Below are 14,147 nucleotides of genomic sequence, written 5' to 3'. Positions count from 1 at the left end.
ACTCCTGTCTACTCCAACAATTAGAACAGTGTTTGGCACATAGTAAGCACTTAACTGATACCATTTGTGAGGAGACACAAATCCTGTCTTATCCAGAAAGGGAGGAAAGCAGATTATTAAACAATCAATCAATCAATCAATCAATCAATCGTATTTACTGAGCACTTACTGTGTGCAGAGCACTGTACTAAGTGCTTGGGAAGTACAAGTTGGCAACATATAGAGACAGTCCCTACCCAACAGTGGGCTCACAGTCTAGAAGGGGGAGACAGAGAACAAAACCAAACATATTAACAAAATAAAATAAATAGAATAGATATGTACAAGTAAAATAAATAAATAAATAAATAAATAAATAGAGTAATAAATATGTACAAACATATATACATATATACAGGTGCCGTGGGGAAGGGAAGGAGGTAAGACGGGGGATGGAGAGGGGGACGAGGGGGAGAGGAAGGAGGGGGCTCAGTCTGGGAAGGCCTCCTGGAGGAGGTGAGCTCCTCAGTAGGGCCTTGAAGGGAGGAAGAGAGCTAGCTTGGCGGAAGTTGGGAGGGAGGGCATTCCAGGCCAGGGGGATGACGTGGGCCGGGGGTCAACGGCGGGACAGGCGAGAACGAGGCACGGTGAGGAGATTAGTGGCAGAGGAGCGGAGGGTGCGGGCTGGGCTGTAGAAGGAGAGAAGGGAGGTGAGGTAGGAGGGGGCGAGGTGATGGAGAGCCTTGAAGCCGAGGGTGAGGAGTTTCTGCCTGTTGTGCAAATTGATTGGTAGCCACTGGAGATTTTTGTGGAGGGGAGTAATATGCCCAGAGCGTTTCTGGACAAAGACAATCCGGGCAGCAGCGTGAAGTATGGATTGAAGTGGGGAGAGACACGAGGATAGGAGATCAGAGAGGAGGCTGATGCAGTAATCCAGACAGGATAGGATGTGAGCTTGAATGAGCAGGGTAGTGGTTTGGATGGAGAGGAAAGGGAGGATCTTGGCAATGTTGCGGAGCTGAGACCGGCAGGTTTTGGTGACGGCTTGGATGTGAGGGGTGAATAAGAGAGCGGAGTCGAGGATGACACCAAGGTTGTGGGCTTGTGAGACAGGAAGGATGGTAGTGCCGTCAACAGTGATGGCAAAGTCAGGGAGAGGGCAGGGTTTGGGAGGGAAGACAAGTAGTTCCGTTTTGGACATGTTGAGTTTTAGGTGGTGGGCAGACATCCAGATGGAGATGACCTGAAGGCAGGAGGAGATGCGAGCCTGGAAGGAGGGGGAGAGAGCAGGGGCAGAGATGTAGATTTGTGTGTCGTCAGCGTAGAGATGATAGTTGAAGCCGTGGGAGCGAATGAGGTCACCAAGGGAGTAAGTGTAGATCGAGAACAGAAGGGGACCAAGAACTGAACCTTGGGGTACCCCCACAGTAAGGGGATGGGAGGGGGAGGTGGAACCTGCAAAAGAGACTGAGAATGAATGACCGGAAATATAAGAGGAGAACCAGGAGAGGACGGAGTCTGTGAAGCAAAGGTTGGATAGCGTGTTGAGGAGAAGGGGGTGGTCCACAGTGTCGAAGGCAGCGGAGTGGTCGAGGAGGATTAGGATAGAGTATGAGCCGTTGGATTTGTCAAGCAGGGGGTCATTGGTGTCCTTTGAGAGAGCAGTTTCCGTGGTATGTAGGGGACGGAAGCCAGACTGAAGGGGGTCGAGGAGAGAGTTGTATTACTGTTATATTAGAGAGTTATATTAATAATTATAATTGTGGTATTTCATTCATTCATTCAGTTGTATTTATTGAGCACTTACTATGTGCAAAACGCTGTACTAAGTGTTTGAGAGAATACAATATAATAATAAACAGACACATGCCCTGACCACAAGGAGCCTGCAGTCTAGAGAGAGCTAAGAGTCTAGAAGGACTGTTAAGCACTTACTATGTGCCAGGCACTGTACTTATTGCTGGGGTGGATACAAGCAAATCGAGTTGGTCACAGTCCCTGTCTCACAAGAGGCTCACAGTCTTAATCCCCATTTTACAGTTGAAGGAAGTGAGGCCCAGAGAAGTAAAGTGATTTGCCCAAGGTCACACAGCAGACAAGTGGTGGAGCCGGGATTAGAGACCTTCTGATTTCCAGGCCCATGCTCTATCTACTAGGCCATGCTGCATTTCCCATTGTCCAGATGAGGAAACTAAGGCCCTGAATGATTAGTTAACTTGCCCAAGGTTCCAAAGGAAGCCGAGAGCGGAGCTCTGACTAGAATCAATTAATCAATCAATCGTATTTATTGAGCGCTTACTATGTGCAGAGCACTGTACTAAGCGCTTGGGAAGTACAAATTGGCATCACATAGAGACAGTCCCTGCCCAACAGTGGGCTCACAGTCTAAAAGGGGGAGACAGAGAACAGAACCAAACATACCAACAAGATAAAATAAGTAGGCTAGAAATGTACAAGTAAAATAAATAAATAAATAAATAAATAGAGTAATAAATATGTACAACCATATATACATATATACAGGTGCTGTGGGGAAGGGAAGGAGGTAAGATGGGGGGATGGAGAGGGGGACGAGGGGGACAGGAAAGAAGGGGCTCAGTCTGGGAAGGCCTCCTGACTCCGGCCTCGTGTTGGTTTCACTGGGCCATGTTTGATGCCTCTCTGACCCTTCTCTCACTTTGAGATCCAATAGTAATAATTGTAGTACTTGTTAAGCGCTTACTGTATGCCAGGAACTGTACTAAGTGCTGGGGTGGATACCAGCAAATCATGTTGTACACAGTCCCTGACCCATGTGGGGCTCACAGTCTTAATTCCCATTTTACAGATGAGGGAACTGAGGCCCAGAAAAGTGAAGTGTCTGTATATATCTGTGCTTTTTCATTTATTTGAAAAATTGTATATATCTGTAATTTATTTATTTAATCTATTCATTTATTTATATTGTCTGTCTCCCCCTCTAGACTGTGAGTTTGTTGTGGGCAGGAATGTGTCTGTTTGATGCTCTATTGTACTCTCTCAAGGACTTTGTGCAGTGCTTTGCACACAGTAAGCGCTCGATAAATCTGATTGAATGAATGAATGAACTCGCCTGAAGTCATACAGAGACTAGTGGCGGAGCCAGGATTAGAACCCGCGACCGTCTGACTTCCAGGCCCGGGCTCCAGCCACTAGGCTGGAGAAGCAGCATGGCTCAGGGGAAAGAGTATGGGCTTTGGAGTCAGAGGTCATGGGTTCAAATCCCGGCTCCCCCAATTGTCAGCTGTGTGACTCTGGGCACTTAACTTCTCTGTGCCTCAGTTACCTCATCTGTAAAATGGGGATTAAGACTGAGCCCCCAGTGGGACAACCTGATCACCTTGTAACATCCCCAGCGCTTAGAACAGTGTTTTGCACATTGTAAACACTTAATAAATGCCATCATCATTATTATTATTAGGCCATGCCGATCCAGTTGCCATGGGACATGGGTCACAGCCTGTGGCGGGGAATGACGTGGGCCTGCTCAAATTTCCGTGAGCGCACGGCTGTTTCCTCCCGTTTGGACATAGACCCGGCAACTGGGCGCTGCCACCGTGCCTTGGGACGGGGACGGGAGGCAGAGGGGAGACAGGCCGGGGTTGAGCGGTCAGTGCTGACGTGGGTGGGCAGCTTGGTCTTCTGCCAGGGCATGCGTGAAAGTCACTGCTCTCGTCCTGTTTACCCAAAGTCACGCTGCCAGTCGGTGACAGACAGCCCTGGGACCCTGAAGGTTTCTGGGAGTGTTGGAGGGGTTGAGGAGAGGATGAGAAAGAGAGAACAGCTGGGTCATTAATTTGCTGGGCTGGCCCACCCGGACCACCCCTCAGCTACCATTGTCTAAATTGACCACACATGCCCCTGTTGGCCTAGGGAAAGAATCCGGGCCTGGGAACTTCCTGTCTGTCCCCACTGCAGTCCATACTTCACTCCACTATGCAGATTATCTTTCTACAGAAACGTCCAATGGCATGTCATCCCCCTCCTCAAAAATCTCCAGTGGTTGCCTATCCAACTCCGTGTCAAAAAAACTCCTCACTCTTGGCTTTAAAGCTGTCCATCCTCTTGCCCCCTCCTACCATTCATTCATTCAATCATATTTATTGAGTGCTTAATGTGTGCAGAGTACTGTACTAAGCACTTGGGAAGTACAAGTTGGCAACATATAGAGACGGTCCCTACCCAACAATGGGCTCACAGTCTAGAAGGGGGAGACAGACAACAAAACAAAACATGTAGACAGGTGTCAAGTCATCAGAACAAACAGAATTAAAGCTAAATGCACATCATTGACAAAATAAATGGAATAGTAGATTTTTACAAGTAAAATAAATAGAGTAATAAATCTGTACAAACATATATACAGGTGCTGTGGGGAGGGGAAGGAGGTAGGGCCGGGGGGATGTGGAGGAGGAAAGGAAAAAGGGGGCTCAGTCTGGGAAAGCCTCTTGGAGGAGGTAAGCTCTCAGTAGGGCTTTGAAGGGAGGAAGAGAGCTAGCTTGGCGGATGTTTGGAGGGAAGGCATTCCAGGCCAGGAGTAGGACGTGGGCCGGGGGTGGACAGTGGGACAGGCAAGAACGAGGTACAGTGAGGAGGTTAGTACCTCCCTTCTCTCCTTCTCTATCCCAGCCCACACACTCTGCTACTCCAGTGCCTCTAACCTTCTCACTGGGCCTCATTCTCGCCTGTCCCACTGCCGACCCCTGTCCCATGTCCCGCCTCTGGCCTGGAACGCCCTCCCTCCTCAAATCCCACAGACAATGACTCTTCCCCCAACTTCAAAGTCTTATTGAAGGCCCACCTCAATCAATCAATCAATCGTATTTATTGAGCGCTTACTGTGTGCAGAGCACTGTACTAAACGCTTGGGAAGTACAAGTTGGCAACATATAGAGACAGTCCCTACCCAACAGTGGGCTCACAGTCTAAAAGGGGGAGACAGAGAACAAAATCAAACATACTAACAAAATAAAATAAATAGAATAGATATGTACAAGTAAAATAAATAAATAGAGTAATAAATATGTACAAACATATATACATATATACAGGTGCTGTGGGGAAGGGAAGGAGGTAAGATGAGGGGGATGGAGGGGGGACGAGGGGGAGACGAAGGAAGGGGCTCAGTCTGGGAAGGCCTCCTGGAGGAACTGAGCTCTCAGTAGGGCCTTGAAGCGGGGAAGAGAGCTGGCTTGGTGAATGGGCAGAGGGAGGGCATTCCAGGCCAGGGGGGTGACGTGGGCCGGGGGTCGATGGTGGGACAGGCGAGAACGAGGTACGGTGAGGAGATTAGTGGCAGAGGAGCGGAGGGTGTGGGCTGGGCTGTAGAAGGAGAGAAGGGAGGTGAGGTAAGAGGGGGCAAGGTGATGCAGAGCCTTGAAGCCGAGGGTGAGGAGTTTCTGCCTGATGCTTAAATTGATTGGTAGCCACTGGAGATTTTTGAGGAGGGGAGTAACATGCCCAGAGCGTTTCTGGACAAAGACAATCCGGGCAGCAGCGTGAAGTATGGATTGAAGTGGGGAGAGACACGAGGATGGGAGATCAGAGAGGAGGCTGATGCAGTAGTCCAGATGGGATAGGATGAGAGCTTGAATGAGCAGGGTAGCAGTTTGGATGGAGAGGAAAGGGAGGATCTTGGCAATGTTGCAAAGGTGAGACTGGCAGGTTTAGGTGACGGCTTGGATGTGAGGGGTGAATGAGAGAGCAGAGTCGAGGATGACACCAACGTTGTGGGCTTGTGAGACAGGAAGGATGGTAGTGCCATCAACAGTGATGGGAAAGTCAGGGAGAGGGCAGGGTTTGGGAGGGAAGACAAGGAGTTCCGTTTTGGACATGTTGAGCTTTAGGTGGTGGGCAGACATCCAGATGGAGATGTCCTGAAGGCAGCAGGAGATGCGAGCCTGGAGGGAGGGGGAGAGAGGATGGGCAGAGATGTAGATTCTGGTTTCATCAGCGTAGAGATGATAGTTGAAGCCATGGGAGCGAATGAGGTCCCCAAGGGAGTGAGTGTAGATCAAGAACAGAAGGGGACCGAGAACTGAACGATGGGGAACCCCCACACTAAGGGGATGGGAGGGGGAGGAGGAGCCTGCAAAAGAGACTGAGAATGAACGACTGGAAAGATGAGGAGAACCAGGAGAGGATGGAGTCTGTGAAGCCAAGGTTGGATAGAGTGTTGAGGAGAAGGGGGTGGTTCACAGTGTCGAAGGCAGCTGAGAGGTCGAGGAGTATTAGGATAGAGTATGAGCCATTGGATTTGGCAAGCAGGAGGTCATTGGTGACCTTTGAGAGGGCAGTTTCCATGGAATTTTGGGGGACGGAAGCCAGACTGGAGGGGGTCGAGGAGAGAGTTGGTGTTGAGGAATTCGAGGCAGCGCATGTGGACAACTCGTTCAAGGAGTTTGGAAAGGAATGGTAGGAGGGAGATGGGGCAATAACTAGAAGGTGAGGTGGGGTCAAGAGAGGGTTTTTTTAGGATGGGAGAGACATGGACATGTTTGAAGGCAGAGGGGAAGGAACCACTGGAGAGTGAGCGGTTGAAGATGGAAGTTAAGGAGGGGAGAAGGGATGGAGCGAGAGATTTCATGAGATGAGAGGGAATGAGGTCAGAAGCACAGGTGGCTGGAGTAGCACTTGAGAGGAGGGAGGAGAGCTCCTCTGAGGATACTGCTGGGAAGGATGGGAGAGTAGCGGAGAGTGTTGAGAGCCGGGGGGGTTGGAGAAGGGAGGGAAGTGACTTTGAGGAGGTCGGACCTGATGGATTTAATTTTATTAATGAAGTAGGAGGCCAGATCGTTGGGGGTGAGGGAAGGAGGAGGGGGAGGAACCAGGGGCCTGAGAAGGGAGTTGAATGTATAGAAGAGCTGACAGGGATGATGGGCATGGCTGTCAATAAGGGGGGAGAAATAGTTTTGTCTGGCAGAGGAGAGGGCTGAGTTAAGGCGGGAAAGGTTAAACTTGAAGTGAACGAGGTTGGCAGACTTTCGCCAGCAGCGTTCGGCAGCTCGAGAATAAGAGCGAAGGAGGCAGTGATCCAGGGCTGTGGGTTAGTGGTACGAGAGCGGTGAGGGGAAAGGGTAGCAAGTGAGTCTAGCTGAGTAGAAAGGGTAGAGTTGAGAGCAGTAATATGATCATCAAGACTGGGCAGAGAGGAGAGGGCGGCGAGGTGGGGTGTGAGGCGTTCAGAAAGATGGATGGGGTCAAGACAGTGGAGATCTCTATGAGGGAGTAATATGGATTTACATGGGAAAGGAATGTGAGTGAGGAGGCAGGTGAGAAGATTATGATCAGAGAGAGGGATTTCAGAGTTGGTGAGGGTGGACACAGTGCAGCAGTAGGAGATGATGAGGTCGAGGGTATGACCATGTTGGTGAGTGGGTGAGGTGGGGTGGAGCAAGAGGTTGGCATCGTCGAGGAGAGATAGAAGGCGGGCGGCAGAGGAGTCATCAGGGATATCCATGTGGATGTTGAAGTCTCCGAGGTTCATAGTGGGCATGGAAAAGGAGAGAAGGAAGGTGAGAGAAGCAGCATAGTCTCTACTCTAGAGAAGCAGCATGGTGTAGTGGATAGAGCACAGGCCTGGGAGTCAGGGTCATGGGTTCTAATCCTGGCTCTCCCCCGTGTCTACTATGTGACCTTGGGCCAATCACTTCACTTCCTCTGTGCCTCAGTTCCTTCATCTATAAAATGGGGATTGAGAATGTGAGCCCTACATGGGACAGGGATCGTGTCCAACCTGATTTGCTTGTTTCCACCCCAGTGCTTGGCACTTAGTAGGTGCTTAACAAATTCCATGATTATTATTTTTATTATTATTACAGGCCACAAAAAGGGCCCTTACCATTCATGCATTTCAATTCATTCATTCAACCATATTTATTGAGTGCTTTCTATGTGCAGAGTACTTTACTAAGTGCTTGGAAGATACAGTTCAGCAACAAATAGAGACAGTCCCTGCCCAATGTCAGGCTCACAGTCTAGAAGGGTCACAGCTTAGACCAAATTCTACTATAATGATTTGGGCATTTACCAAATGCCCAATGTAAAAATGTAAAAATGTAAAATGGGGATTAAGACTGTGAGCCCCCTGTGGGACAATCTGACCACCTAGTAACCTCCCCAGCGCTTAGAACAGTGCCTTGCACATAGTAAGCACTTAATAAGTGCCATTATTATTATTATTATTACCATGTGCTTCCTATATGCTAAGCACTGGGGGTGTTATATGGTTATCAAATAGGACACAGTCTCTGCTCCACAATAGGCTCAAGTTCTATACTATCCCCATTTTACAGATGAGGAAATTGAGACCCAGAGAGGTTAAGTGACTTGTCCAAGGTCACACAGCCAGCCAGGGGTTGAGCTGGCATTAGAACCTGGGTCTCTGTCTACTGTGCTTTCTCCCCTGAGGCCATGGCACTCCCCTCAACCCTTAGTACAATACTTGGCACATACTAGGTGCTCAGTATACCCTATACATCAATTGATTGATTCGTTAATCCTCTAGCATTAGCTTCCTCACTGAGCCCCAATCTCGTCTATCTCACTGCCGACCCTTTCCCCGCGTCCTTCCCCTAGCCTGGAACTCCCTCCTCCTCCATATACGCCAGACCACCACTCTCTCCACCTTTAATAATAATAATAAGAAGAAGAATGATGGTATTTGTTAAGCGCGTACTATGTGCCAAGCACTGTTCTAAGCCCTGGGGTAGATACAAGGTAATCAGGTTGTCCCGCGTGGGGGTTACAGTCCTAATCACCATTTTACAAATGAGGTAACTGAGGCATAGAGAAGTTAAGTGACTTGCCACAGGTCACAGAGGAGACAAGAGGCGGAGCCAGAATTAGAACCCATGTCCTCTGACTCCCAGCCTGAGCTCTTTCCACTAAGCCATGCTGCTTCCCTTCAAAGCATTACTAAGCTCGCATTTCCTCCAGAGGCCTTCCCTGATGAAGCCCTCTTTTCCCTGGCTTCATTCATTCTTTCATTCTGTCATATTTACTGAGAGCTTACCATGTGTAGAGTATAGCACTAAGCGCTTGGGAGAGTACAATCCAACAATAAACAGACACATTCTCTGCCCACAACGAGCTTACAGTCTAGGGGAGGGGAGACAGACATGAATAGAAATAAATAAATGACAGATATTCATTCATTCATTCAATCGTATTTATTGAGCACTTACTGTGTGCAGAGTACTGTACTAAGTGCTTGGGAAGTACAAGTTGGCAACATGCAGAGATGGTTCCTACCCAACAGTGGGCTCACAGTCTAGAAAGGGGAGACAGAGAACAAAACAAAGCATATTAACAGAATAAAATAAATAGAATAAATATGTACAAGTAAAATAAATAAATAGAGTAATAAATACATACAAACATACATACATATATACAGGTGCTGTGGGGAAGGGAAGGAGGTAAGGCTGGGGGGATGGAGAGGGGGGTGAGGGGGAGAGGAAGGAGGGGGCTCAGTCTGGGAAGGCCTCCCGGAGGCCTTCCGGAGGAGGTGAGCTCTCAGTAGGCCCTTGAAGGGAGGAAGAGAGCTAGCTTGGCGGATTGGGGAGGGAGGGCATTCCAGGCCCGGGGGATGACATGGACCGGGGGTCGACGGCGGGACAGGCTAGAATGAGGCACAGTGAGGAGATTAGCTGCAGAGGAGCTGAGGGTGCGGGCTGGGCTGTAGAAGGACAGAAGGGAGGTGAGGTAGGAGCGGGCGAGGTGATGGAGAGCCTTGAAGCCGAGGGTGAGGAGTTTCTGCCTGATGTGTAGGTTGATTGGTAGCCACTGGAGATTTTTGAGGATAGCCACTGGAGATATGGACATAAGGCTGTGGGGCTGGGAGGGAAAAGAGCAAAGGGAGCAAGTCAGGGTGACCCAGAAGGGAGTGGGAGAAGAGGAAATGGGGGGGACTTAGTCTGGGAAGGTCTCTCAGAGGAGCTGTGCATTCAATAAGGCTTAGAAAAGTGGGAGAGTCATGGTCTAGAGAAGCAGTGTAGCTCAATGGAAAGAGCACAGGCTTGGGAGTCAGAGGTCATGGGTTCAAATCCCAGCTCCACCAATTGTCAGCTGCATGACTTTGGGCAAGTCACTTAACTTCTCTGGACCTCAGTTACCTCATCTGTAAAATGGGGATGAAGACTGTGAGCCCCAAGTGGGACAATCTGATCACCTTGTATCCTCCCCAACGCTTAGAACAGTACTTTACACATAGCACTTAACAAATGCCATCATTATTATTATTATCATTTGAGGAGGGAGGGTGTTCCAGGACGTGGGCAAGGGGTTGGCAGTGAGACAAGCGAGACAGATTCACAGTGACAAGTTTTCTCCTTCCTCCGGCCTTTCCCTGTTTCAGTCCATACTTCACTTCACTGCCCAGATTATCTTTGTACAGAAACATTCTGAGCACGTCACTCCTCCCCTCAAAAATCTCCAGTGGTTGCCTATCAACCTTAGTATCAAACAAAAACTCCTCACTATTGGCTTCAAAGCTGTCCATCCCCTTGTCCCCTCCTACCTCACCTCCCTTCTCTCCTTCTCCAGCCCAGCCCATACACTCCACTCTTCTGTTGCTGCTAACCTTGTCACTGGGCTTCCATCTTACCTGTCTCACCACCCACTCCTGGCCCACGTTCTACCTCTAGCCTGGAATGCCCTCCCTTCTCACATGTCACAGACAATGACTCTCCCCCAGCTTCAAAGCCTTATTGAGGCCACACCTCCTCCAAGAGGCCCTCCCAGACTAAACCCCACTTTTTCTCATCTCCCACTCCCTTCTGCATCACCCTGACTCACTCCTTTTGCTCTTCTCCCTTCCCTGCTCCACAGCACTTAGGTATATATGTATATATCTATAATTCTATTCATTTATTTTGATGCCCATTTACTTGTTTTGTTGTCTGTCTCCCCTCCTCTAGACTGTGGGCCTGCTGTGGGCAGGGATTGTCTCTCTGTATTTGCTGCATTGTACTTTCCAAGCACTTAGTACAGTGCTCTGCACACAGTAAGCACTCAATAAATATGATTGAATGAATGAATGAAATGAAGTTAGCACCAGAGGAGCGAAGTCTATGCAGTTGGATATGTGACCTTTGGTCACTGAACATTTGATATTCGCCCCCACCCCCAACTCCACAGCACTTAATAATGGCATTTATTAAGCTCTTCCTACGTGCAAAGCACTGTTCTAAGAGCTGGGGAGGTTACAAGGTGTTCAGGTTGTCCCGCGGGCGGCTCACAGTCTTAATCCACATTTTACAGATGAGGGAACTGAGGCCCAGAGAAGTTAAGTGACTTGCCCAAAGTCACACAGCTGATGATTGGCAGAGTCGGGGTTTGAACTCATGACCTCTAACTCCAAAGCCCATGCTCTTTCCATTGAGCCAAGCTGCTTCCCATCAGTGATACGCTGCACTTAGGTGCATATCTTCAAGTTATGTATTCTAAATTATTTATTCATATTCTGTCTCCCCCCTAGACTGTAAGCTTGTTGTGGGCAGGGAATGTGTCTGCTAATTCTGTTGTATTGTGCTTTCCCAAGTGCTTAATTCAGTGCTCTGCATATAGTAAGCGCATAATAATCACTGATTGATTGATTGATTAATCACTTCCACACTCGTGCTAATAAAATCTCAGATGCCAGTTCTGACTCTATTTCCAAGAAGACATTATGCCTAAGGGAGAGGGAAAGGGAGCGAACAAGGGAGAAGTCAGGTAAGGTGATTTTCGGGTAAGGGGAAAAGCAAGCGCTCACTTCCTTTTATCTGAATTGAAATCTGTTTCCATGGAAATGGACATGGAGAATGGCCACCCACAGCTTGACATCAGTTTTGGTTGCCGCCCAACTACTCTGCTCCCATGGAAACGGGGATCCAATAGGGGAAGAGAAGGTAAGGATCAGGTGATTGGAAAGGAGGAGGGTGGAAGGCCACCAAGAGCATTTCCATATGCATTTTGACCTCCAGGCTGAGAACCACCCAACTAATCCCGGGATGCTCTTTAACAGTGACAACGATCACGGCTCATTATCCTCTGATCATTTCAGACCAGATGATATAATTTTCTAAATCTCACCAGCTGGTCCGAGGAGCAGCAGGTGGATGCTATATCTTTCCAATGAGTAGTCCTCCTTTAGGAATATGAGCCTCACTACCGGGAATGTAAATATGTGAATCCGCAGTGAATCTGAAGGTTTGACTATTCTAAGCTCCTACTCCCTTTTGAGAGCCCAAATGAGCTGTTCGGTTCAGGAAGGATGGCTCTGTTTTCTTCTCGTTGGTGTGCATGTTTCTGGAGTGATGTTTTAATGGGCAGGGAAGCTTTGTGGACAAGGAATGTCTCTGCCAAATCTGCTGTGTTGGACTCTCCCGAGTGTTTAGTACAGTGCTCAGTGTAGCAAGCACTCAAAAAATGTCTTCGATTGGCTTATTGCTTAATCCCTTGTTGAGTCACTTCTGAATGCTCATTCTACTCTGGATCATTCGGGAATTGCTGGTTCAGATTAGGGATTTTCTGAGCCCCTCTCTTAGGAATTTAGAACAGTCAAACCTTCAAGCAATCGACCAATCGATGATAATTATTGAGCGCTTACTGTGTGCAGAACACAGCGTGTCTCAATGGAAAGAGCACGGGCTTGGGAGTCAGAGGTCATAGGTTCTAATGCCGGCTCTGCCACTTGTCAGCTGTGTGATTTGGGTAAGTCACTTCACTTCTCTGTGCCTCAGTTCCCTCATCTGTAAAATGGGAATGAAGACTGTGAGCCCCACATGGGACAACCTGATTACCTTACATCCTCCCCAGCGCTTAGAACAGTGCTTGGCACATAGCAAGCGCTTAACAGATGCCATCAGCATCAGCATCATCATCATCGTCACTAAGCCTTGTGGTAGATCAAGCTAATCAGGTTGGACACTGTCCATGTCCCGCATAGAGCAGTCTTCATCCCCATTTTACAGATGACATAAACTGAGGCCCAGAGAAGCCAAGTGACTTGCCCTAGGTCACACAGCAGACAAGTGATAAAGCCGGGATTAGAACCTATGTCCTTCTGAGTCCTGTGCTCTATCCACTAGGCCTAAGAACCATGAGAATTCCATCCATCAGTCATTCAATCATATTTACTGAGCGCTCACTTTGTGCAAAGCACTGTACTAAGCACTTGAGAGAGTATCATGGAAGCCCTCCCCAATCTATCAGTCAGTGGTATGAATCAAGCGCTTACTGTGTTCAGGGAATTCTACTAAGCACTTGGGAAAATACAGTACCATAAATCGATCAGTCAGTCAATCAGTGGCATTTATTGACCTCTTACTCTGTGCTGCGCACTGTGCTAGGTGCTTGGAAAAGTACAACAGAGTTGGTAGACACAATACCTTCCTAAAAGGAGCATGCAGTTTACAGAGGGAGGCGGACACTAAAATAGATTGCACAGTGTAAGTAGTTTAAAAATATTTACATAAGAGCCATGGCAGCACGATTCTGGGCTTCGACTGCGCATGCGCCGCACTCTCAAGGGCTGAGGATATAGCTTTGGGGACTCTATCATTCATTCATTCATTCAATCTTATTTATTTATTGAGTGCTTACAGTGTGTAGAGCACCGTACTAGGCGCTTGGGAATAGGATAGTATATAGTATATTGCCATATAATATAGTACAGTATAGAGAAGCAGTGTGGTTCAGTGGCAAGAGCCCGGGCTTTGGGGTCAGGGGTTCAAATGCCGACTCCACCGCTTGTCAGCTGTGTGACCTTGGGCAAGTCACTTCACTTCTCTGGGCCTCAGTTCCATCTGTAAAATGGGGATGAAGACTGTGAGCCCCGCGCAGGGCAACCTGATCACCTTGTAACCCTCCAGCGCTTAGAACAGTGCTTCATTCATTCCATCATAATTATGGAGCGCTTACTGTGGGCAGAGCACTGTATTAAGCGCTTGGGAAGTTGGGAAGCAGCGTGGCTCAACGGAAAGAGCCCGGGTTTTGAAATCAAAGGTCATCGGTTCAAATCCTGGCTCTGCCACTTGTCAGCTGTGTGACTTTGGGCAAGTCACTTCACTTCTCTGGGCCTCAGTTACCTCCTCTGTAAAATGGGGATTAAGACTGTGAGCCCCATGTGGGACAACCTGGTCACCTTGTAAATTCCCCAGCGCTTA

The 14,147-nt window shown here is 48.5% G+C and overlaps 1 protein-coding gene across 4 annotated transcripts in view; it reads left to right on the top strand.

The window, feature by feature from the left end:
• The window catches only part of STK32C (serine/threonine kinase 32C), a 277,510-nt gene that overhangs the window by 221,767 nt on the left and 41,596 nt on the right, over positions 1-14,147 (top strand). The window contains exon 1 of one of the 4 annotated variants that reach the window (XM_038744047.1): positions 12,078-12,094. The exons of 2 other annotated variants lie outside the window; for them this stretch is intronic. The gene's annotated coding sequence lies outside the window, so the exon portion shown is untranslated. Of the gene's footprint in view, positions 1-12,077; positions 12,095-12,136; positions 12,190-14,147 lie in introns of those variants that run through there. One more of the 4 variants, XM_038744045.1, reaches the window with a different exon arrangement.

The sequence above is a fragment of the Tachyglossus aculeatus genome, chromosome 3 (genome assembly GCF_015852505.1).
Source record: "Tachyglossus aculeatus isolate mTacAcu1 chromosome 3, mTacAcu1.pri, whole genome shotgun sequence".
NCBI lineage: Eukaryota > Metazoa > Chordata > Mammalia > Monotremata > Tachyglossidae > Tachyglossus > Tachyglossus aculeatus.
This window is presented reverse-complemented; position numbering and strand designations above follow the sequence as displayed.